Here is a 26,450-nt window from a genome sequence, read left to right as displayed (position 1 = left end):
CTCACCTACCACCCCACCAACCTCCAGATACATCGTATCATCCTCCGTCATTTCCGCCACCTCCAGACAGACCACACCACCAGGGATATATTTCCCTCCCCACCCCTATCAGCATTCAGGAGAGACCACTTCCTCCGCGACTCCCTCATCAAGTCCACACCCCCCACCAACCCAACCTCCACTCCCGGCACCTTCCCCTGCAACCGCAAGAAGTGCAAAACTTGCGCCCACACCTCCTCCCTCACACCTCCTCCTCCCACTCTGCCAAGGACATGCAGGTCCTTGGCCTCCTCCATCGCCAGACCATGGCAACACGATGCCTGGAGGAAGAGCGCCTCATCTTCTGCTTAGGAACCCTCCAACCACAAGGGATGAATGCAGATTTCTCCAACTTCCTCATTTCCCCTCCCCCCACCTTTTCTCAGTCCCAGCCCTTGGACTCAGTACCGCCTTCTTGACCTGCAGTCTTCTTCCCGACCTCTCCGCCCCCTACCCCTCTCCGGCCTATCACCCTCACCTTAACCTCCTTCCACCTATTGCATTCCCAACGCCCCTCCCTCAAGTCCCTCTTCCCTATCTTTTATCTTAGCCTGCTTGGCACACCTTCCTCATTCCTGAAGAAGGGCTTATGCCCGAAATGTCGATTCTCCCGCTCCTTTGATGCTGCCTGACCTGCGCTTTTCCAGCAACACATTTTTCAGCTCTATCCAAGTGAATAAATTACACTTACCTACATGTGAGTTTAGTTGTGTACTAAACTTTTGTGTGGCACCTTATCAAATGCCTTCCAGAAATCCAAATACAGTAGCGCCTCGACTTACGAACTTAATCCGTTCCAGGACCCGGTTCGCGAACTGAATCAATTTTTCCCATTGTTCGGATAGCGTAAGAATGCTTGGATGTAGCAACGAATGATGTTCATAGCGCGCGCGCGCGCGCCAAAGATGAACTGAATGAGATCACGTGGGGCCCGAGAGCTTTTGCGGTCAGAGCGCGCGTAGCAAAGCAGAACAATGAAACCACGTGGTCCAGTTCGTACCTTGAATTTCACATGTACATTGAAGCAAAATTTTACTTACAATCCTGTTCGTAAACCGATTTGTTCATGAACGGGGTCGTTCGTATGTCGAGGTGCTACTGTATAGTACTTCCATTCAATCCCTATAACTTACCTTGCTTATTACATCTTCAAAAGAACTCTAGCAAATTAATCAAACATGATTAACCCTGCATAAAACCATGCTGACTCTGATGGATTTATTTTGACTTTCCAAATGACCTGTAATTACTTCCTTCATAATGGATTCTAATAATTTCCCAATGGCACATGTTAAACTAACTAATCTATAATTCCCTACGTTCTGCTTCCCTTCCTTTTTGAATAAAGGCATTACATTAGTATTTTTCCAAAACAATGGAAACTTTTCTGCATCCAGACAATTTTGAAATATTCTAACCAATGGATTCACTATCTCTGTGGCTATTTCCTCTAAGATTCTGGAATGTATTCCATTAAGGCCTGGGGTATGGCAATTGGTGGATACATTGACTTCTAAAGAACATTCAAGAAAGTGTCACACATAACAAACTTAGGATGAAAGTCAGCGAATGAGGACTCAGGAGTCCAGTGACAGCTGAACTATAAAATAGCTACGAAATAGAAAATAGATAAAATGGCACTAGTTGGAAATGGCAGTTGTGCAGTAACCAATGTTGCTCAATACATACATATCCAATATAGATTAAAATCAGAAATTGATTATGTGAGGCAAAATTGTAACTGTCAAAGGAAGTCAGGTGCAGGTATATTTGCAGGGATCAGGAATCCAAAATAATCCCACTTGGAGTCACAGAGATGTACAGTATGAAAACAGACCCTCCAGTCTAACTCGTCCATGCCAACCAAATATCCTAAATTAATCTAGCCCCATTTGCCAGCACTTGACCCATATCCCTCTAAATGTTGTAATTGTACCAGCCTCCACTACATCCTCTGGCAGCTCATTCCATACATGCACTATCCTCTGTGTGAAAAAGTTGCCCCTTAAGTCCCTTTTAAATCTTCCCCTCTCATCCTAAACCTGTGCCTTCTACTTCTAGACTCTCCACCCCAGGAAAAGACTTTATCTATTTACCCTATCCATGCCCCTCATGATTTTATAAATCTCTATAAGGTGACCCCTTAGCCTCTGATGCTCCAGGGAAAATAGCCACCACCTATTCAGCCTCTCCCTATAGGTCAGATCCTCCAACCCTGGCAACATCCATGTAAATCACTTTTGACCCCTTTCAAGTTTCATATCCTTTCTAGAGGAGGGAGACCAGAATTACACACAATATTCCAAAAGTGGCCTAACCAATGTCCTGTACAACTGCAACATGACCTTTGCTTCTTGAGTAACCCAGTGGATTTGCTGGTGAGTAGACAACTCCTCTGGAACTTTGGTTAAGAAATTTAAGCATTTACATCTCTAATTAACGAAGGATTTACACAAGCATTCTAGATTTAATAGCCAGCATCATGTTTCTGAAACTCATCTGGGCCAACAAGGCAAGAACACAATGGAAAGATCTTCTTCAGTGAAAATAGGGGGCTCGGAACTCAAAGAGTAAAACTGAACAATTGTATCCATGCCTGCATGAGAGGTTGCCACTCCCAGCACTGACTGACAAATGATTTCCAACATCTCGAAAATCAGTTAATCAGTTTTGGACTTCGCTGAGCATGATTGGAGCTTCTCCAGCTGTTAACTTTTAATGCAGTATACATGTAGTTAATGTCAACAATGTTCTACACAGACAAAAGCTGCAACAGAGGACGGGGGTGGATAAAAAGATCGAGCTCAAAGGAATTGGGTCACCCACTCCCATCATCTGCAGCCCCCACCCCCCTGCACCCACCCCAGCCCCCCACCAACCCCATACAAGATGTACAAGAACCACTTTTACCAACATGCGTGTCCATCTGTACTTCATGAGGCTCAATTTTTCACAGCAAGTTGCTGTTGCTATCTGTAGCCTTGTGAAACTAGATACACTTGCCAGTTAGACATGGCCTTCACAGAAGCCACCACTACAGGTTTCCATCTACAGGTTTCCATCTATTGTCCTGCCTCCCCCGTTCATGATTATCCGACTCTCTCTACTGTTCTGCACTCTCTTCTGCAAGGAGACAAAGTAGAGAATTAAGCATGAGAAATAGATTGTGTGGAAAGGGTGGAGGATGACGTTTTTTTACAGGGTGACTGATGCATGGTTGTGTGATGTCATTAAACTGAAATTGAGTATATGTTGGGATCTAAGATGCTTGAGTGAGAGGAAAGAAATCAGCTGAAAGATCTATTCATCTCAGGAGTGCTGTGCAAACAAATGCGAGGCAGCAGTGCTAACCACTGTGCCACCGTGCCGCCCTTAGATCCCATGTTGGGATCTAAGATGCTTGAGTGAGAGGAAAGAAATCAGCTGAAAGATCTATTCATCTCAGGAGTGCTGTGCAAACAAATGCTGCAAAACTCATCTCACCTGCTCCATGAGATGCTGCTGACTGCCTGTCTTAGGATCCTTCTCCATCCAGTCCTGCAGTTAATCCTGACCGACTATCTCAGAGTCCTCCACGCAGCTGCTTCGCCAGGTGATGTGGCCTGCTTGTCTAAGGTATCCTTTCAGGTAAAAACAATGACTGCAGATGCTGGAAACCAGATTCTGGATTAATGGTGCTGGAAGAGCACAGCAGTTCAGGCAGCATCCAAGGAGCAGCGAAATTGACGTTTCGGGCAAAAGCCCTTCATCAGGGATAAAGGCAGTGAGCTCACTGCCTTTATTCCTGATGAAGGGCTTTTGCCCGAAACGTCGATTTCGCTGCTCCTTGGATGCTGCCTGAACTGCTGTGCTCTTCCAGCACCATTAATTCAGAATAAGGTATCCTTTCACCTGCTCCTCGCAATATAAATGTGGAACTAATCAGTCAGTGATGGTATGGCTTAGTAGTCACAATTTATGTCAAATTTAACACTTTCGGACAATTTGGTTCAATCTGACTCAAGGCCAGAGATATTGTCAGTAGTTAGGAAATGGAAAAACGGAGACCAGAAACAACGGCTTCAGTTATCCAAATATGGAACTGGAGGAAATTTCCACTTTTCCATATCAAATATTGGATATCTGACAAGTTAGAAATGGTGGGAGGATTGAGAGAGGTAGTTGTATGGTATAGCTATGTATCAATAGTGTTTTTGTGAAAACTGAGTGTGTTGCAATGAAATCACTGCAGAATGGCATACATGCTGATGAGAAATAGGAAGGGGCCAATGATAGATATTTTGCAGACATCAGGTTAAAAAGATGAAAATGAGAAGAAAATCTATCGGAAGTGATTCTCTAGCTGGACTAGATAAGAAAGAATGGAGCCAGAAGGACACAGCCCTATGCTACTCAATGGAGGTAAAGGAGAATGGCATGGTCAGTTAGCTATGTCAAAGGCAGATTGTGAGGCTAAAGAGGGATTGTTTACCATTCTTATAATCAATATAGGATTTCATTTGTGACTTCAGAAGTCATTCTGGTACTGTGACAGTGAAAAACATGACTGAATGAATTCAAACAATGAGTTTTCAGAAAAGACATGGATTTGGGAGGCAATTATCTGTTCAAGGATTCTGGAGAAGAGAAGGAAGTTGAAGGTGAGGTGGGAGTTTACAAAATTGCAGAGGCGGGGACGGGGTCAATGGGGTTATTTGTGAAGTGGAGTATCGATGGTAAATTTGGAGAGACACAGTACCTGAAGGGAAGGTGTTAATAACCCAGCAATTTGTTTTTGTACCAGATTTCCAATTTCTGCAGTTCTTTGTTTTATTTTTGACTGTTAACAGTATCAGCCAACATTGGAGCCAGGCAGAGAATTTGGATGGTCAGAAAAACAGGAAGTGGTTCTCAAAGCGAACTCAGAGAGGACATGAGGGAAACAGGAGAAAAACTGACAATGATTGGGGCTCAGAGCCAGGAACGTGGAATTGTAGAGAAGGCACTTTACAGAAAGATTGGCTCGGTTAGCAATGGGAAGGGCCAAGGCAGCTGATAGGTGAATTCAAATTTTTTTTTTCAAACACTTCACAGCAGCATTGTGACTCCTTTGGGTATAAAAGCTATTGAACAAAGTCCAATGGGAGATAACGCTCACTCCGGTCAAAGTAGCAGATTCCATGGGTGGGAGGGTATGCTGTTGAGTGGCATGAACAGACTGACACCAAGCTGCAAGATCTGAAGAGTCTTGACAACCATTTCTGTTCCTTCTGACCTCACAACATTAAGAAAATAAAACATGTTTCCCTTTTGGAGATACTCACAGTGCGCTCTTTAGGTACCGTACATTTGTAATCTTAATATTTGAACAAAGTAAGACTAGCATGCATAATACACTCACAATCCAGTTCCCCACAAAATGCAGCATGATCTAAAACAGTATTCGGTGCTGATACTTAAACAGCCTTCTGCCTGTTTGGAGCAATAGTAATAGCTGTCCATTTAGAATTCTGTCTAAAAATTGATTCAAGCAGGAAAAAGATATAAAATGGTCCAGCAAGGTAATCTTCCTTTAGTCTTCTGAACTGAAAAGGCTCCCTTAAATCTCAGCTCATTGTCAAAGCATTACAGCAGATTAGTCAAAACATATGAATACACAGATAATTATACCTTGCGTTACATTTGCAACTGCTGCATAAATATAGATAAAAATGTATATGAATGTACTTGTTTGAGAATTGAATTAAGAGTGATTACTATAATGGAATTATTACTTTTAAACAATTATTAGGTTGGTAGACAAAATGTTCCAAGATACTCTTTTGGGCCACCCTTGGATAAATAATCACGTATAATTTAAACCTTTGGTAAGCATAAAACAATGATGTACTTGAAATTACTGAAACCTTTCTTTGAAAATTTTTAATCAAAGACAGAAAATTATTAAAGCAGCCTAGTAATAGCAGGCGCATTATAGAGGGGAAGATTCAAAATGATATATTTTTAAAATTCCGCTTTTTAAAATTAAATTTGAACTGAAGGAAATGTTGACCAAGTTGTAAACTGGTAAAAGTAAATTTAGGACTTATGACCTGAAGTGATTAATATCTGGATGGGCCTTTGATAAGGCCCTGACATTACTTGGGATATATTAGACTCGGTAAAAGATTTAAGGCAGATACAACAAACTTCCACAATATGGATATACTGAAAAGATTGTCGAAGATACAGCCATTTTGAAAGAAATGTTAAAGTAGGTCTTCTACATATTTGGATGAAGGTAAAATATCACAGAGCAATTTTCTGAAATGGAGTGAGTTCTAATGATGCTGGAGTAAACATTTATCCCTCCATACAACACTATCTTGAAAGGATTAAGTAGACAATTCTTAAACTGATTTTATTTTGGGGGTTTACTTAGATAACAATGATATCACTTCACAAAAAAACTTTGAAACACTTTGCAACTTCCTGACAGTGTTGGATAAATGCATGTCCCTATTTTTATAAAGGCTAAATAGGTATTTTTTATTAGAGTTAAAATTAGAAGCAGTGTCTTAGTTATTCAGGTTATGGATAAACGAATAGTGTCACTTATCCATTTCATTAAAACCTTTACAATTTATCAACTTTGAGAAGCTGCTGTGTTGTTTTGATTTGGAATTCTGAAGAATAGAATATAAAAAGATATAACATTGCGCCAGATTCAAAGTGCTAGAGAAGATCAGCAGATCTGGTAGCACCTGTTGAGAGAGAAACAGAGTTAATGTTGAAGTCTTCCATTCCAAACAATAGTCACATCAAACTCAAAATATTAACTCTGATTCTCTTTCCAAAGATGATGCCAGACCTGCAGAGTTTCTCCAGTCATTTCCGTTTTGTTTCAGATTTCCAACATCTGGTTTTACATTTGCATTTACTCCAGATTCACCTAAGTTAACAGAGGTATTGATGGCACACTTTCAAATTTTAAAATGCAAATAAATCAAAAAGAGAGGGAAAATATGACACAAATGAGGATCAAAATGAGGCCATTAGAGTTCAATGAGATCACAGTTGACCAGTTTATGTTTATAATTTCACACTTCCATTTATACCCAATAATCCTAGCTTCTTGTTCAGCAATAGAATCAGCACATGCATCTTTCCTTTAAGACTATTCAATGACCCCTCCTCTTACTTTCTGAGGCACAAAGTTTCAAAGTCAAACAATTCTCTTAAAAATAAAAATAACCCTGCTCATTTCTATCCTCAAATAACAACTCTATATTTTTAAATGGTACACTTAAATATGGGCATATCTAAAACAGGACAACGTCACTTTCTACTTTGGAAAAATCTGCTCGCAATCATATATACTTCAAGTAAGTCATCCCTCACTCTTCGAAACTCTAGTGAAAAAAAGTTGTATCTGTCCAACCTTGCCTCACAGAAAAAGCTGCTTATTTCCAGACATCAATCTAGTAAACTTCCTTGAAACTTCCACGATGCAATTACAATCTTCTTTAAGTAAAGAAACAAAAACTGCAAGCAATAGGAGAGACATGGTCTCACCAATGCCCTATATAACTGAAGTACAATTATACCCTTTCTTGTATGTTTTATATCTTTCATCATGATAGATATCAATCCATTAGCTTTCCTAATAACTTGCTGTACTTACACATGCATGAGGACATTTGGATCCCTCTGCAAATCAAAATTCTGCAGTCAACCTCCATGAGGTCATAAGCATTTTAAAAATTATTTCCTGCCACAGTGAATAATTTTACATTCCCCCCCCCAACCTATACTTGAACAGACCAGGCCAGACCCCATCAAAACATTTTAAGAAGGTAGCCCAGATCCCAACTTTGCTAGTTGCTTTAAACAGGCGCATAGTGGATTTTCCCAGAGTGATGCAGCTGGCCCAACCATCAGTTTTAGACAAAACAGAATTTATTTACAGACTACTGAATGAAACACAAACAAAACAGAACAAAATTTAGAATAACAACCTATCTGAAAACCCACTAGAAGAAAGTGAGGACTGCAGATGCTGGAGATCAGAGCTGAAAATGTGTTGCTGGAAAAGTGCAGCAGGTCAGGCAGTATCCAAGGAGCAGGAGAATCGACGTTTCGGGCATGAGCCTGAAGATTCCTGAAGAAGAGCTCATGCCTGAAACGTCGATTCTCCTGCTCCTTGGATGCTGCCTGACCTATCTGAAAACCCAATCAACTCTATCGCAACTTAATGATACTGTTTCAAATACCTGCAGCATTCCTTGGCAAAAAAGGTAAAATCAAATACAGCTCTCCTGTAAGAAGATGTCAGAGAGAGAGTAGTCAGAAAACCTCTGTTGAATCTGGGACCCTTTTCTCCCAGCAGCTTTCTTTGACCAGTGGCTTCAAACAGACTGCCTGCTAAGAGCTGCTTTGGGCGGCATGGTGGCTCAGTGGTTAGCATTGCTGCCTCACAGCACCAGGGACCCGGGTTCGATTCCTGTCTCGGGTAACTGTCTGTGTGGAGTTGGTTCCTTCTGCCCGTGTTTGAATGGGTTTCCTCCAGGTGCTCCAGTTTCCTCCCACAATCCAAACCTGTGCAGGTCAGGTAAATTGGCCATGCTAAATTGCCCACAGCGTTAGGTGTATTAGTCAACGGTAAATATAGGATAGGGGAATGGGCCTGGGAGGGTTACTCTTTGGAGGGCATGTTTCCATACTGTAGGGAATCTAATCTGAAAAAACCAAACCAGAAAAACCAATGAATGGGGGGGGGGGGGGGCAACGTTTTTACACAGAGGGTTGTGTGTGAGTGAAGTGAGCTGCCAAATGAAGTGGTGGAGGCTGATACAATTGCAACATTTAAAAAGCATCTGGATGGGTATATGAATAGGAACGGTTTAGAGGGATATGGGCAGAGTGCGGGCAGGTGGGACTAGATTGGGTTGGGATATCTGGCCGGCATAGATGAGTTGGACCAAAGGGTCTATTTCTGTTCTGTACATCTCTATGACTCTAACTGGCTACACCCCTTTCATTATACAAGTATTTTTTAAAAGGAAATTTAAAAGGCTTTTCAAGTAGATATCCCCAGACATATCTACCTTTATGACCCCTCTTGAAAAAAAGCCAACGACAAGATAACCTTGTTTAAGGGGCAGCATCATCACATACTCCATCTACCAGGGTTTTGTTGACTCACTCATCCTATTTATAATCGATCTACAATCTCCTTATGTCATAGTCACAACATTCTTTCCTGCCTATCTTTGTGCCACCTGTAAGTTTAGCTATGACTGCGCCACAAGATCCCTCGCATTTATGTATTTTCTAAGCAACCTGCTCAGGAAAGGTTATTATACAGGCCTCTTAGATCAGAGATAAGGACATTACCACTGTCCCATTTACGTATACTTTCTGTTTTCTGTCAACCAGCTAAACAATGTTCTATTCGCGTTAGTACGATACGTCCTACACCATGTTTTTCTACTTTGTTCAAATTCACAGAATTATGGTGCAGGAGACAATTCAGCCTGTCGTGCCTGTACCAGCTTTATTATTGAACCAATATCATACCTTTTCCCCACATCCCTACGTGACATTACTGTCTAAATAACTATCCAATGGCCTTCTAAATGCCTAAATTGAACCTGTAGCTACCACGTTTCCAGTGTATTCCATTCGTTAACAAAACGCAGAGAGCAAATGTTTTTGTTTTGTCTCAACACCATTGCTTCGTTTGCACGTCACTTTAAATTTATGCCCTCTCATTCTTATTTATTTTACAAAGGGAAATAGCTTCACCCTTTCTACCCTGTCCAGCCTGCTCATGATTTTGAAAACCTTAATCAGATTTCCTCTGAGCTTTCTTCTGTTCAGGGAGAGATTTTTACAATTAGTTAACGAACACTGTATAAGATGTACAAATTAAAATTATTATTCTAAACGTAAGGTACGAATAGCCAGGCACTTGTTAAAACCTTGCCTCTAATCCTTTGTTAAAACTGAAACATGATTCAGTAAACCTCACCAAAATACCCTCTCCTGGATGTGATGGAAAATCAGTACAGCTATTCTCCCTTAGCAACAAAAGAAAATAAAAATTGGCTTTGTGGTTGATAATATGGAGAAAAGCTGTAAATGGTAGAAAGACATCAATGGACTAAACAGAAGCAAATAAAATTCAGTCTAGAGAATGGTAAGCAAATGTATCAGAGAGGAAAAACGAGGCGGGGAATACACAGTAAATGGTGAGATTGTGGGACCTGCAGAAGAACAGGGGGACCTTGAAATGCATGCCTATACGTCACTGAAAGCAGAACCAAAAAATGAGGCATCTAGAAAGCATATAGCATACTTTTCATACTCTGGGCTTCAGCCAGGAATAAGAGCAGTGCAGTTATGCTAGAACTGTAAAAAAAAATTGTTAGACCATAAAAACAGAAATTGTAAATCAGAAACAAAAACAGAAATTGCTGGAAAAACTCAGCAGATCTGGCAACATGGACCCACATGGGTCCTAGTTATGCCTATATCTTTGTGGGGTATGTGAAACATTCCTTGTTCCAGACCTATTCTGATCCACACCCACAACTCTTTCTCCGATATATCAATGATATCATCAATGCTTCTTCCCCTTCTTGTCCAGAATTGGAAAAACTTAATCGATTTTGCGTTCAATTTTCACACTGGCCTTACATTCACCTGGTGCATCTCTGACTCCTCCCTTCCCTTCCTCAACATCTCTGTTTCTACTTCGGGGGGTAGACTGGCCACTAGTACCCCACAATTACCTGGACTATGCATTCTCGCATCCTGCTTCCTGTAAAGACTCTTCCATTCTCCCAGTTCCACTTCGCCCATCGCATATATTCCAATGATGCTGATTTCAACAAGGGAGCCGCCAAAATATCAATCTTCTTTCTCAGCCAAGAATTCCCCAGCACTGTTGTTGCCCTCCTCAACCTAATTTGATCCATCTCCCGCACTTCGGCCCTCACCCCCCTCTTCCCTCCCACAACAGTGATAGGGATCTCCTTGTCCTTACCTACCATCCCACCAACATCCACATCCACAAGATTATACGCCACCATTTCCACCACCTGCAGTGAGATGCAATCACCAGATTACAGATTCCCCTCCTCTTCCTTGTCCACCGTCTGCAGGGATTATTACCTTTGGGGCACCCTGGTGCACTCTTCCTTCATTCCCAACGTTCCCTCCCCACAGCCCCATGGCACCTTCCCCTGCAATCACTGAACTGCCCATTTACCTCCACCCTCCTCAGTATCCAAGGGCCCAAACGTAACTTCCAGGTGAAGCAGTGTTTTACCTGCAGTTGACCCTGTATGGTCTCCTCTACACTGGGGAAAAAGCGTAGACTGGGTAACTGCTTCACAGAACACTTACATTCTGCCTGCAAAAACAACCATGAGCTTCCATGCTGCACTTCTCTCTGACTTTATGACTCTTTGACACCACTCTGTTCTCTGGCCAATATCTCTGTCTCAGGCTGGCTGCAGTGCTCCAGCAAAGCTCAATACAGGCTGGAAGTCATTTTCTGCTTGGGGACACTACTGCCTGTTGGACGCAATATCAAGTTCAATAACTTTAAGGCTTGAACTCTCCTAGCCCCGACCTCCACACACCAGACCTTGTTCTCGCATAGTCTGCTACTACAACCCATTGTAAGCCACTAACAATCTCCATTAACAGCTATTCACCCTACTAGCCAGATCATTATCCAGTTGGTCTTCTCTTGCTTTGGGCTGTATCCCCACCTATAGTTTACTCCTTACCCCCTCCTTCCACCTTATCATCTGCATAAAAAACGACATTTCCTTGGTTACCAACAGTTATGAGGAAGAACCTGAAATGACAACTCGGATTTGTCTTCACAGATATTGCCAAACCTGCTGTGCTTATCCAGTGATTTCTGTGTTTGTTTATTAGACCATAATCGTGCACAACTCAGGAAACAGTGTTACAGGGAAGATGAGGTTTAACAATAACAATTTATATAGCCCCTTACACACAATGAAAGACATTTGACTAGGCATAATATTACAAAACTATGACAGTGAACTATATTAGTTTAGATTACCAAAGGTTGTGTTAAAAAGGTTGGTGTTTATAGTATATTAACGGGAGAATGTGAGGTACAGTGTCAAATGTCCAGGGAAGCAGCATTAGCTTTGGGTTCATGCAACTTTAGTTCTGGTCAGTAATAGTGGAGTAATTAATATTAAAGGGTCCGGAATTAGATTCACAGGGATGGCATAAAAGGACACAACTGAGATGGCAGACTAAACTCTTGTTCAAACAGGAAAATTTTAAGGTGGGCTTTGAAGGAGAGGTGGAGCAATGAAGAGGTTTAGAGGGATAATTCCAACACTCAGGACTTAGATGGTTGTAAACATTACTGTTAATGATGGAACTAGGGGCCGGGAAGATGCATGTGGAGTCCAGATTTTGTAAAATGAGAGCATCATAAGACTGGATAAAGTTCAAAATGCTGCCAGAAAACATACAAAGAACACGGAAAATAATCCAAGATGGAGGACGAAAAGATTTCTGGCTGTAACACAGGCTGCTCCTTTTCTGAGGGATTTTAGGTGCTGAAGGTGATCTCCTTGAATTCCGAGAGCAGCAATTACTGTTTAATATGCTGTTGTATTGTTTTGGAATTTTGGAGAAATAAAAAGTCAAAACAACAGCATTTTTAAAAGGGAGAGGAACAGACAAAGGCAGCACATGGTCAGGCCAGTGCAAGAGAGAGAGAGAGAGAGAGCGAGAGCGAGAGCGAGAGCGAGAGCGAAAGAAAGACAAAGAAACCCACACTGCTAATTGACACTGCAGTGAACCTGCACAGTTACTGCCTCTGTTGTTGAATTCATGTATTGCTGGACATCGGAGTGCATGTAGGAAAATTAACAAACAGTGAAATTCACAATTGATCTTGGAGACACCTGTTTGGGAGAGATCACAGCACAGAAACAGATAAGTGAATAGTTTTAAATGCGGCCTTGCTGTAAGTCTGCAGTAGTGAGTAGAGTGAGTTCTTTCTTGATTATGTTTTATTGACATATGCTTCTTGATTAAACTTAAAAATATAAAGCCATTGGTATTAAATTAGCCTGGAACAGTTTTGTAGAGGAATAGGACAGTGCTATTTTTTAGGTCTGTAGATTGGAAGGAGCAAAAATATTAGAATGACATGCTCTTCTTGTCGGATGTGGGAGTTTAGGGAGAGTTTACGGGTTACCGAGAATTATATCTGCAATAAATGCTATTGGTTGCGAATCCTATCAAATCAAATGGATCAGTTAGAGCGACAGTTAGAGGCAATGAGAAATTTACAAGAGCAAGGGGGAGTGATGGATAATAGTTATAGAAAGGGAGAAAAGGTGCAAATACAGTCACACAGATGGGTTAACTCCAGGAAAGGTAAGAGAAGTAGGCAGGTAGTGGGGGAGTTTTCTGTAGCTATCCCCATTTCAAACAAGTATGCTGTTTTGAAAAATGTAGGGGATGATAGATTCTCACGGGAATGTCGCAGAACACCCAAGTTTCTGGTATCGAGACTAGCTCTAATGCAATGAGGGGTACATCGGGTTAAAAAAAGATCAATTGTGTTAGGGGACTCTCTAGTCAGAGGTACAGACAGACCTTTCTGTGGCCATCAGGGAAAAATCAGAATGATGTGTTGCCTCCCTGGTGCTAGGATTAAGGATGTCTCCGAGAGGATGCAGAACGTTCTCAAGGGAGAGAGCGCACAGCATGAGGTCATTGTACACATGGGAACCTACAGAAGAAGGGAAAAGGATGAAATTCTGAAGGGAGAATATAGAGTTAGACAGGAATTCAAAAAGGTGGTACTCAAGGTTAGTAATATCTGGATTACACCTGGTGCTACAACCTAGTGAGGGTAGGAATAGGACGATAGAGCAGATGAATGCATGGCTGAGGAGCTGGTATATGGAGAAAGATTCACATTTTTGGATCATTGGACTCTGTAGACGTGACCTGTACAAGGAGGATGGATTGCACCTGAATTGGAAGGGAATAATATACTGGCAGGGAGATTTGCTAGAGCTGCTCAAGAAGATTTAAACTAGTAAAGTGGGGAGTGGGACCCAACGGAATAGTGAGAAAAGAGATCAATCTGAGACTGGTAGAGTTGAGAAAAGAAGCGAGTCAAACAGTCAGGGCAGGCAGGGTCAAAGCAGAGAACAAAGTAGGGCTGATAAATTTAACTGCATTTGTTTCAAAGAAGAGGCCGAACAGGGAAGGCAGATGAACTCAGGACATGGTTCGGAACATGGGACTGGGATATCATTGCAATTACAGAAACATGGGTCAGGGATGGACAGGATTGGCAACTTAATGTTCCAGAATACAAACGCTACAGGAAGGACAGAACGGGAAGCAAGAGAGGAGGGGGAGTGGAGTTTTTGATAAGGGAGAGCATTACAGCTGTACTGAGGGAGGATATTCCTGGGAATACATCCAGGGAAGTTATTTGGGTGGAACTGAGAAATAGGAAAGGGATGATCACCTTACTGGAATTGTATTATAGACCCCTAATAGTCAGCGGGAAACGGAGAAACAAATTTGTAAGGAGATCTCAGTTATCTGTAAGAACGATATGGATAGGGAGGTTATGGCAGGAGATTTTAACTTTCCAAACATAGACTGGGACTGTCATAATGTTAAGGGTTCAGACAGAGAGGAATTTGTTAAGAGAGTACAAGAAAATTTTCTGATTCAGTATGTTGGTATACTTACTAGAGAAGGTGCAAAACTTGGCTATTCTTGGGAAATAAGGCAGGGCAGGTGACTGAGGTGTCAGTGGGGGAGCACTTTGGGGCCAGCAACCATAATTTTATTAGTTTTAAAATAGTGATGGAAAAGGATAGACCAGATCTAAAAGTTAAAGTTCTAAATAGGAGAAAGGCTAATTTTGATGGTATTAAGCAAGAACTTTCAAAAGCTGATTAGGGGCAGATGTTCGCAGGTAAAGGGATGACTGAAAAATAGGAAGCCTTCAGAAATGTGAGAACAAGAGTCCAGAGAAAGTATATTCCTGTTATGGTGAAAGGAAAGGCTGGTTGGTGTAGGGAATGTTGGATAAATAAAGAAATTTTGGGTTTGGTTAAGAAAAAGAAGGAAGTAGATGTCAGGTATAGACAAAATAGATCAAATGAATCCTGGGAAGAGTATAAAGACAGTAGGAGTATACTTAAGAGGGAAATCAGGAGGGCAAAAAAGGGACATGAGATAGCTTTGGGCAAATACAGTTAAGGAGAATCCAAAGAGATTTTACAAATGCATGAAGAACAAAAGGGTAACTAAGGAAGGAATAGGCCCTCAAAAAATAGCAAGGCAGACTTTCTGTGGAGCCGCAGGAGATGGGGGAGATACTAAACGAGTATTTTGCATCAGTGTTTATTGTGGAAAAGAACATGGAAGATATAGAATGTAGGGAAATAGATGGTAACATCTTGAAAAACGTCCATATTACAGAGGAGGAAGTGCTGGATATCTTGAAACACTTAAATGTGGATAAATCCCCAGGACCTGGTCAGGTATACCCTAGAACTCTGTGGGAAGCTAGGGAAGTGGTTGCTGGGCCTCTTACTGAGATATTTGTATCATTGACAGTCACAGGTAAGGTGCTGGAAGATTGGAGGTTGGCTGACGTGGTCCCACTGTTAAGAAAGGTGGTAAGGGCAAGCAGGGAACTATAGACCAGTGAGCCTAACATAGGTGGTGGGCAAGTTGTTGGAGGGAATCCTGAGGGATAGGATGTACATGTATTTGGAAAGGCAAAGACTGATTAAGGATAATGAACATGGCTTTGTGCATGGAAAATCATGTCTCACAAACTATATGGATTTCGGTAAGGCATTCGACAAGGTTCCCCATGGGAGACTGGTGAGCAAGGTTAGATCTCATGGAATACAGAACTGTCTCAAACGTAGAAGACAGAGGATGGTGGTGGTGCAAGGCTGTTTTTCAGACTGGAGGCCTGTGACCAGTGGTGTGCCACAAGAATTGGTACCAGATCCACCACTTTTCATTATTTATATAAATGATTTGGAGCATAAGAGATATAGTTAGTAAGTTTGCAAATGCAATAAAATTGGATGTGTAGTGGTCAGTGAAGAAGCTTACCCCAGATTACAACGGGATCTTGATCAGATGGGCCAACGCGCTGAGGAGTGGCAGATGGAGTTTAATTTGGATAATTGCAAAGTGCTGCATTTTGGGAAAGCAAATCTTAGCAGGACTTATCTACTTAATGGTAAGATCCTGGGGAGTGTTGCTGAACAAAGAGACCTTGGAGTGCAGGTTCATAGCTCCTTGAAATTGAAGTCACATGTAGATAGGATAGTGAAGAAGGTGTTTGGTTTGCTTTCCTTTATTGGTCAGAGTGTTGAGTACAGGAGTTGGGAGGTCATGTTGTGGCTGTGCATGATGTTGGTTAGGCCACTTTTGGAATATTGTACAGAATTCTGGTCGCCTTCCTGTCAGAAGGATGTTGTGAAACTTGAAAGGGTTTAGAAAAAATTTACAAGGATATTGCCAGGGTTGGAGGATTTGAGCTATAGGGAGAGGTTGAATACACTTGGGCTTTTTTCCCTGGAGCATTGGAGGCTGAAGGATGACCTTATAGAGGTTTAGAACATCATGAAGGGCATGGACAGGATAAATAGACACGGCATTTTCCATGGGGTGGGGGAGACCAGAACTAGAGGGTTTAGGGTGAGAGGGGAAAGATATAAAAGAGACCGAAGGGGCAACTTTTTCATGCAGAGGGTGGTGTGTGTATGGAACGAGCTGCCAAGGAATCGGTGGAAGCTGGTGCAATTGCAATATTTGGTCGGTATGGATGGGTCTGTTTCCGTGCTGTAAATCTCCATGACTCTATGTTTGACAAATAAGAGGACAACTTTGATTCAGGATGTTGGTGCTCTGGGGTGCTTAAAAGTATCAGAGAGTGAGTGGGACATTGTGCTTGTAGGTGGGGCAGACAATCTTCAGATGAGCTGATACTTATGTTGGGCAGAAGATGGGAGGCTGGCAAGGAGGATGGTAACCTGATAAGCCTGATGAGAGTCTGAGTAACAGATGGATTCAGGCATATCAATCCAAACCAGACTTAAGGCAATCAGAACTCTCTTTCGCAGTGTTATGATCCCATCTGATGTAACTGAAATCGGCCTGATTGATCATATTTTGTTTTTTCTCTTTATTTAACATGATGGTCATTCACCAAAATTTATGCACACAATGTTGCAGATTTGGTTTTAACAAAAAAAAAGTTTATTAAATAAAAAAGGAAAATAAAATAGAACATAATAGGCTACTTACATATAACACAATGTGAAAGCAGAACAAAATCCCATATACCCCAAAGCCATTATTTTTCAGTACTCAAGTACCAGAAAGAGTTGAAAAATGTGTTGCTGGAAAAGCGCAGCAGGTCAGGCAGCATCCAATGAGCAGGAGAATCGACGTTTCAGGCATAAGCCCTTCTTCAGGACTCATTCCTGAAGAAGGGCTTATGCCCAAAACGTCGATTCTCCTGCTCCTTGGATGCTACCTGACCTGCTGCGCTTTTCCAGCAACACATTTTTCAGCTCTGATCTCCAGCATCTGCAGTCCTCACTTTCTCCTACCAAAAAGAGTTCCCTTTATTACATTCATAGTTTTGACTTAGCTGTTTCTTTCAGCTCCCAGCTTTGACAATTTGATAGCGACTTCCCAGATTATTCGTAACCCCTTCAGCATACTAACCAAACAGTTCTGGTCTGGAATTTTCAAACTGAAACCCTTAACCTGAGGGAACATATGTCCTGGATATTCTGAAATAGCTCCTATTCTGAAACTCAATCGAAACCCAATCCAAAAGCTTTTCAATCTGTGGGTTTTTCCTAAAGCCAAAAATTAATTCATGATTCTTCAAAACTAAAAGCAAGCTAATGACTTTCAATGTTTATTCTCTCTGCTTGTAAAACTCTCACAAAACAAACAAATTCACATTATGACTCCAGTAGGGCACCAGCCACCTGTTATCTGATTATACACTGGTTTAAAATCATGACTCCTGATTGGTTGACAAGTTAAAAATTATGTTCATACCGGTTATTAGCTCAAAAGCAAAACTCTAAAATAATTTCATGTCAACAAATCATATACCTGCATCAGAGCAGCTTGTCTTATTCCCTAATAAATATTCATCATCTCAGCCTGTCTTTGTCTAACGGAACTGACTTATTCCTAATTCAACTCTTCTACCAATGCCTTGTCTCACCCCAGCTAAAGCCGCATCTCTTCTGATGCCCTCCAAAATGTTTCCAAATTCCTGGCCCTTTTACCTCTTCACCATGGACATGCAAGTCTCTATGCATCCATTGTCACCAAGTCTATTCTGCTTACTCTCAGCCTCTCCTGCAAATAGAGAAGCAAAAGGTTTCCATTCAGTACCACACTCCTCTGCCTGGTTTAATATCTTCTAACATTGAACAATTTTCCTCCATCTCAAGTCATGTCTCCCACAAGGTGCTGCCAAGGGTCTTTACTCATTCCTTCAGCAGAGACAGTTAAGAAGCGTGGCATTGGTAAAAACACAGCAACTCTGGCAGCATCCAAGGAGCAGTAGAGTTGACACTTCAGGCATACGCCCTAGGGGGGTAGGGGTGGGACTGGGGAAAGTAGGTGGGATGGCGATAGGAGGATGTAAGTGGGAGATTATTGTGATAGGTCGGTGCGGAAGGTGGAGGGGATAGGTGGGAAGGAAGGTGGACAGGTCGACTCTCCTGCTCCTCGAATGCTGGCTCACTTGATGTGGCTTTTCCAGTGCCACACTTTTGCACTCTGATTCTCAGCATCTGCAGTGCTCATTTCCTCCCTCTGTGTAAGGAATAACATTCCTTATTGCTAAAAACAGCAAATCGCTGGCTGGTTCAGCATGTGCATACATGTACCAGCAGTCTGGCTTCCTTAATCTGAAAGAGCTCTTGGTCCATAATTTGGATCACAGTCACCATTTTTTTTTAATCAACTAACTTGAGAGTCAAACCAAAGGTTATTTGGACACAACCATTCATGTTCAAATTTATCCATGGAATTTGGGCATATGCCAGCCAGCAATTATTGCTTTCTCCTAATTAACTTTGAGAAGATGGTATTGAGCCACTGCATTGAATCAGTGCATATGATGATGATGGTAGTGCTCCAGGAAGGGAGTTACAAGACTTTGATCCAACATTGAAAAGGAACAGCAATACGTTTCCAAGTTTGGACTGTATATGACTTGGGTAACTTGGTTCCCATGCACCTACTGTCCCTTATCTGACAGGGCTGGAGACATTATGATTTGGATAGTGCAGTTGAAACCTTGACAAATTATTAAAGGAAATTGTGTATATGGAACACACTGCACCCACAGTATTCTGCCGGCGGAATAAATGTTTAAAGTGGTGGATTGGTGATAATCAAGTGATAATCTGCTTCATTCTGGATATTATCAAACCTCTGTGTTGTTGAAGCTGCAGGCAAAGAGATTATTACATCACACTCCTGACACATGCTTGTAAATGATGGGACAGGAAGTGATGTATTAAGTAAACAATTGCCATTCTTTGACTGGCTCATATGGCAAAACTGTCTACGTAACTAGTTCAAAATGTTAATAGGAATTCAACATTAATACAGTTGAATGCCATTTCTCATTGGGACAGCCATTTCTCTGACTCAAAATATTGTTCAGTTATCAAGCCAACTTTATATCGTGTCCAAGTCTTAAAGTATAAGGGCAAGTGGAGATGACAGCCTTGAGATATTATTGCTAGACTACTTGTGTCTACTGGATTAATCATGTTCTGGGGATCAAATCCTGCTATGGTAGATAGTTGAATTTGAATTCAATTTTAAAAATCTGAAAAATAACAGTTTAATGATGACCATGAAACTATCGCCAATTGTTGGAGAAAAAAAATCTGGCTCACCATTCGGGAAGGACAAGGCTATTTTTCCCTAGCGTGGCCTACATGTGAGTCCAGACCATCAGGAATGTAGTTAACTGTCATCTAGAGATGGACAAAACAAATGTTTAGAGATGGACAAAACAAACAGCAAAGTCCAAAACCCAGGAATGAATTTTTAAAATTCCAGTCCGACTCCAGCCTCTACCCTCAATTTTATTTCTAGTACAATGATTGAAATAACTCCAAAGAGGCTGGTATCCCGTCACCAAGTTTCCTGTTATTTATGTCTGGAGTGTCCTTGACACTGATCTAGCTTGCTAATAGCCAGAGTGAACAGAATGTCTGATACTCCTGTTTTTACCTGTCAGCCTCGGCTCCCTGATTGAACTAGATTAACCAGGGAACTCTATCGATGAGGACCACTGGCTGACCTTTACCATGTTACAATCACAACATCCCTCCCCTGTAGCCCATAGGCTATTTTTTCTTTGTAGCTCCTCTTGGGGCATTTTAGCACCAGATCATGTTTCTCCAATTCTGTCTCTGATACGGGTGGTGTGTAATGCACAGTATCTTGCCTCTTGTACCCAGAGCGTCTAGGAAGTGGTTCATTCTCTTTGTAAGGTAGCAAAGGCTTTGCATCATGTCCTTCTCAGATTTCGAGGTATCTTCAATGCTTGACCAACAGGGATAGCGAATGGGTTCTGGAACAGTTGGAAAGGCTGTCGAGGAGCTGGACATGTTTTGCTCCCCCACCATTGGCAATTTTACAGCTTTCATACGGTCCATATACTTGTTAAGGACTGTCACAAAAACCCAAACTTTACATATGTCATTGGATCTGACTGCTCATCAATCATGCCTTTTATCCACGTTAGGCTCCTTCCCATAGTTATCACACCAAATTTTGTCCACTGACGTTAATGGTCTCTCTTGCTTAGCGGAGCTTTTTGTCCAGTATTGGTATTCCTGATGCCATTCACCCTTCCTGCTAGGATCAGGAAGATCAGATTTAACCTGGTGCCGAGCCTTCTGCCCATTAGTAAATATGCTGCAGCTATCCCTGTAGTTGCATGAGGGATGGTCCTATAATCAAAGAGGAACTAGAAGAGTCTGGTTTCTAGTGAAGCTCTGCATTGGGTCACTTATGTTCTAATACTATCCCGATGCCTAATGGCGAGGCATCACATCAATAATACATCTTGCTTGGGATCAGAATGTGCCAACACCTTGCAGCTGTTTTTCATTTCAGCGAAAGATAAGGCTTGGCTACATGACCATTTCCAAGGCTGACCCTTTTTAAAAAGTTGATGCAAAGGTGCCAGGATGGAGGCCAGGTTATGTATGAACTTTCCATGATAATTCATCAGCCTAAGGAAAGACCTAAGCTCCAGTCTAGATGCAGGAACAGGGGCACTTTTGATCCACCCTCACTTTATCTTCCATCGTGTGTAACCAAGTCTTGGTAACTCTAGCTCAAGTAGGTGATTTGGGGTACCTGGAACACACATTTTTCCCTTCTAAGGTGCACTCCCACCTGGGAAAAATGTCTAAAGACTACATGCAAATTCTCTAATGCTCCTTATTGGGCTTCCCTATTAATAGCATGTCATCAAGATAAATGGTGACCTGAGGTTGACCTTTTCCATCATTCGTTGAAGAATTACATAGACTGACGATACCCCAAATGGCAGTCTCGTACCTTTGTACAATTCCTTACGGGTATTAACTGGAGCATACTTCTGGGAATTCTCATCTAACTGCAATTGCAAGTAGGCATGGCTCATGTCCAGCTTCGTGAAGGACAGCAACCCCTGCCAGCTTTGCATATGAATCCTCTCTGCAAGAGGATGGGTATTAATCCAGTAGCAAAAAGTGGCTTACGTTTGTTTAAAATCACCACAAAGGCAAACTGGCCATCGAGGCTCACAATCACTATGACCAGCGCTGCCTATTCTGCAAACTGGACTGGTTTGATGATTCCTCCGCTTTCCAGCCTCCTTTTCTTTTTGTCTCTACTTTTGCCCGTAAGGCAAACGGCATTGGGGAGGCCTTGCAGAATTGTGGAATTGCTTCCTGTCAATATGCAAGGTGGTCTTGCCTCCTTTGACAGGCCTTCCAGAAAAGCTTTGGGATATTTACTTAGGACTTTACTCAGGCAACCAAACATTTAATCAAAAAATGGCGAAGTGCATCTTTCTCAACCAATTTCACCTCCATCCAGCTTGGGCCTGAGCCTTTTACTGAAAATGTGTTGCTGGAAAAGCGCAGCAGGTCAGGCAGCATCCAAGGAGCAGGAGAATCGACGTCTCGGGCATGAGCCCTTCTTCAGGAAGAGCCCTTCTTCGGGCTCATGCCCGAAACGTCGATTCTCCTGCTCCTTGGATGCTGCCTGACCTGCGCTTTTCCAGCAACACATTTTCAGCTCTGATCTCCAGCATCTGCAGTCCTCACTTTCCCCTGAGCCTTTTACTCCAATCAATGGTAACTGAACTAGCTGCTTCTCATAAAGACCAAAATCGAAGTTGTACCCTTAATCTGTAAAGGATCCCCGGGCTGTCCAAAATTCAGTCTAGCCAAGATCTTGTGCAAATTTAAGATTTGGGATCCAGAGTCAATTTTGTTAAAACTGGTTCTGCCAACACTGAAACAGCCATGCCAGTATCGACTTCCATCAGAACCAGGTGACCATTCAACCGGGCAATCATTTTGATTGATTCTGATTTGGATGTTGCCAAATAATTTAATTGTTCAAAACCAGATGGAGGTGAACTTTTCAGGGTGTGCACTTTCCTGGTTACTGGCCCATGTTCTCTTACTCAATTTAGATCTAACAGGATTCTTTTACTGTTTCTAGTCTGCATACGCAGAAACTACACTGGCTTGCTGGCTCCAATACTGAAGCAACTTTTAACCATTTGGCCGAGGCTTGTTTTTGTTTGGGGTTTTGCAGTGGGCTGAGCTAGAATCCCTCCATTCAGGAAATGCCCTAAGTGAAGCTATGCAATTGCCTTCACTTCAATGGTGTTCCCCAAACTCAGTTGGCCCGACGAGGGTGAACACTTCCAATGCAATATCCTGCAATTCATATATTCCATTTGCCACATTTTCCAATAATATAGCCAGTTGTAATGCATCATTCCTGATGAAGAGCTTAAACGTGAAGGGACGATTCTCCTGCTCCTCGGATGCTGCCTGACCAGGTGCTTTTCCAGCACCACACTCTCGACTCTGAACTCCACCATCTGCAGTCCTCACTTTCTCCCAGTTGTAATGCATGTTTGAAGTCCAGTTGGGTTTCTGTTATAAGAACTTTTGCATGGTTGCATTAGTAATACCATTGACGTTGCCACTGAAATAATTCTACGGACGCAGGTATCCCATTACCAAGTCACCCTTTATTTACAAATGGAGAATCTTTGACCCTGATCCAGCTCCCTCAGAGCCAGCAGTCAAAGTGAACAGGATGGAGAAAGTGCGGACTGCAGATGATGGAGATCAAAGTCAAGAATGTGGTGCTGGAAAAGCACAGGTCAGATAGCATCCGAGGAGCAGGACAATTGACATTTCGGGCATATCTTCATCAGGAATGAGGAATGTACATCTTCCTACCTCCACAAATGGGGATTTTATTGCAGTACCATGTTGGCAAGGTCTTGTTTCATGAACTTTCGCTTCTTCCCAGACCATGATACGGTTTTGCTTGACCCCACATTCTACCGCACCAATATCTAGAGAATCATAGAATCCCTACAGTGTGGTAGCAGGCCACTTGGCCCATTGAGTCTATATCACCCCTCTGAACAGAATCCCACCTAGACCCATGCTCCTAGCCTATCCATGAAATCCCACATTGCCCATAGCTAATCCGACTAGCCTGCACCTACGTGGACACTAGATTAGATTAGATTAGGTTAGGTTAGATTCCCTACAGTGTGGAAACAGGCCATTTGGCCCAACAAGTCCACACTGACCCTCCAAAGAGTAACTCACCCAGACCCATTCCTCTACTCTATATTTACCCCTGTCTAATGCACCTAACACTATGGGCAAACTAGCATTGCCAATTCACCTGTCCTGCACATCTTTGGATTGTGGGAAGGAACCAGAGCACCCAGAGGAAACCCACGCGGACACAGAGGGAATGTGCAAACTCTACCCAAACAGTTGCCCGAGGCAGGATATGTGAGGCAACAGTACTAACCACTGAGCCAATTAAGCATGGTTAATCCACCTAGTCTGCACAGCTCTGGACTGTTGGAGGAAACCCACGTAGGCACGGGGAGAATGTGCAAACTCTACAAGGATAGTCACGTGAGGATAGAATGAAACCCGGGTTCCTCGCGCTGTGAGGCAGCAGTGTTAACTACCGAGCCGCTGTGCTGTCCCTTTATTTGAAAATCATTCTGTCACATGTTCCACCTCGAAACACATCTTCCCTTTACTTTTCAGCATTCCAAAGAGACCATTCCCTCCAATGTCACCCTGGCTCATTCCTCAAGTTCTGATTCTTCTCTTTTTTTCCTCCAGAGCGGCAGGGGATGGGGGGAGATGCTAAATGTGTATGTTTTGGAGAAGGATTTGGAAGATATAGAATGTGGAGAAATAGATGGTGACATCTTGAAAAATGACCATATTACAGAGGAGTGGTGCTGGATGTCTTGAAACGCATAAAAGTTGATAAATCCCAAGGAACTGATCAGGTGTAACCTATAACGCAGTGGGAATCTAGAGAAGTGATTGCAGGGGCTCTTGCTGAGGTATTTGTATCATCGATTGTCACAGGTGAGGTGCCGGTTGGTTTTAAGAGGGAAAGGTAAAAGAACATGGTGCCACTATTTAAGACAGATGGTAAGGAAAAGTGAGGAAATTATAGACTGGTGAGCCTGACATCAGTAATGGGCAAGTTGCTAGAAAGAATCCTGAGGGACAGGATTTCCAAATATTTGGAAAGGCAAGGACTGATTCGGGATAGTCAAAATGGCTTTGCGCATGGAAAATCATGTCTCACAAACTTCATTGAGTTTTTTGAAGAAGTAACAAAGAGGATTGATGAGGGCAGAGCGGTAGACGTGATTTATCTGGACTTCAGTAGGGCTTTCAACAAGGTTCCCCATGGGAGACTAGTTAGCAAGTTTAGATCTCATGGATTACAGGGAGATCTAGCCATTTGGATACAAAACTGGCTCGAAGTAGTGGGTGGTGGTGAAGGGTTGCTTTTCAGATTGGAGTGACACAAGGATCGGTGCTTGGTCCACTACTTTTCATCATTTATATAAATGTTTTGGATGTGAACATAGGAGGTATAGTTACTAAGTTTGCAGATGACACCAAAAGCAGAATTGTAGTGGACAGCAAAGAAGGCTACCTCAGAGTATAACGTGATCATGATCAGATATGCCAATGGACTGAGGAGTGGAAGATGGAGTTTAATATAGGTAAATGTGAGATGCTGCATTTTGGAAAAGCAAATCAGTGCAGGACATATACACTTAATGGTAAGGTCCTTGGGAGTGTTGCTGAACAAAGAGATGTTGGAGTGCAGGTTCATAATTCCTTCAAAGTAGAGTCGTAGGTAGATAGGATAGTAAGGAAAGCATTTGGTTGCAGCTGTACATGAGTTTGGGTTAGGCCACTCTTGGAATATGGCATGCAATTCTGGTCTCCTTCTTAACGGAAGGATGCTGTGAAACCAGAAAGGGTTCAGAAAAGATTAACAAAAATGTTGCCAGGTTTGGAGGATTTGAGCTATTGGGAGAGGCTGTTTTCCCTGGAGCATCAGAGGCTGAGAGGTGACCTTATGGGGGTTTATAAAATCATGAGGGGCATGGATAGAATAAATAGACAAGGTCTTTACCCTGGGTTGGAGGAGTCCAGAACTAGAGGGCACAGATTTAGGGTGAGAGGGGAAAAGATATAAAAGGAACCGAAGGGCAACTTCTTCACACAGAGGGTAGTGCGTACATGGAATGAGCTGCCAGAGGAAGTGATGGAGGCTGGTACAATTACAACATTTAAAAGGCATCCGGATGGGTATATGAATAGGAAGGGTTTAGAGAAATATGGGCCAAGTACTGGCAAATGGGACTTGATTTGGTTTTTATTGTTGCTTTTTATTAGAGAAACTTTTCTAACTGCCTGCATGTACATCATAAGAGTACAGTTGCTCATTGTAGCTCTTTTTGTCTGTTGAAATTGAACACCATCCTCACAAATCCACCATAAGTTGTCTGCAACCACTCTGTGGTAAAAACAATGACTGCAGATGCTGGAAACCAGATTCTGGATCAGTGGTGCTGGAAGAGCACAGCAATTCAGGCAGCATCCGACGAGCAGCAAAATCGACGTTTCGGGCAAAAGCCCTTCATCAGGAATAAAGGCAGAGAGCCTGAAGCGTGGAGAGATAAACTAGAGGAGGGTGGGGGTGGGGATAGGCAGGTCGGACAAGTCCAGACA

General features: G+C 42.3%; 1 protein-coding gene across 3 annotated transcripts in view; it reads right to left on the bottom strand.

The window, feature by feature from the left end:
* Positions 1-26,450, bottom strand: part of arhgef37 (Rho guanine nucleotide exchange factor (GEF) 37) — a 231,892-nt gene that overhangs the window by 204,274 nt on the left and 1,168 nt on the right. Inside the window, exon 2 of one of the 3 annotated variants that reach the window (XM_043703767.1) lies at positions 20,016-20,096. The exons of the other annotated variants lie outside the window; for them this stretch is intronic. The gene's annotated coding sequence lies outside the window, so the exon portion shown is untranslated. The remainder of the gene's footprint in view (positions 1-20,015; positions 20,097-26,450) is intronic. 3 annotated transcript variants of the gene reach the window in all.

This window comes from Chiloscyllium plagiosum, chromosome 14, assembly GCF_004010195.1.
Source record: "Chiloscyllium plagiosum isolate BGI_BamShark_2017 chromosome 14, ASM401019v2, whole genome shotgun sequence".
Lineage (NCBI taxonomy): Eukaryota > Metazoa > Chordata > Chondrichthyes > Orectolobiformes > Hemiscylliidae > Chiloscyllium > Chiloscyllium plagiosum.
This window is presented reverse-complemented; position numbering and strand designations above follow the sequence as displayed.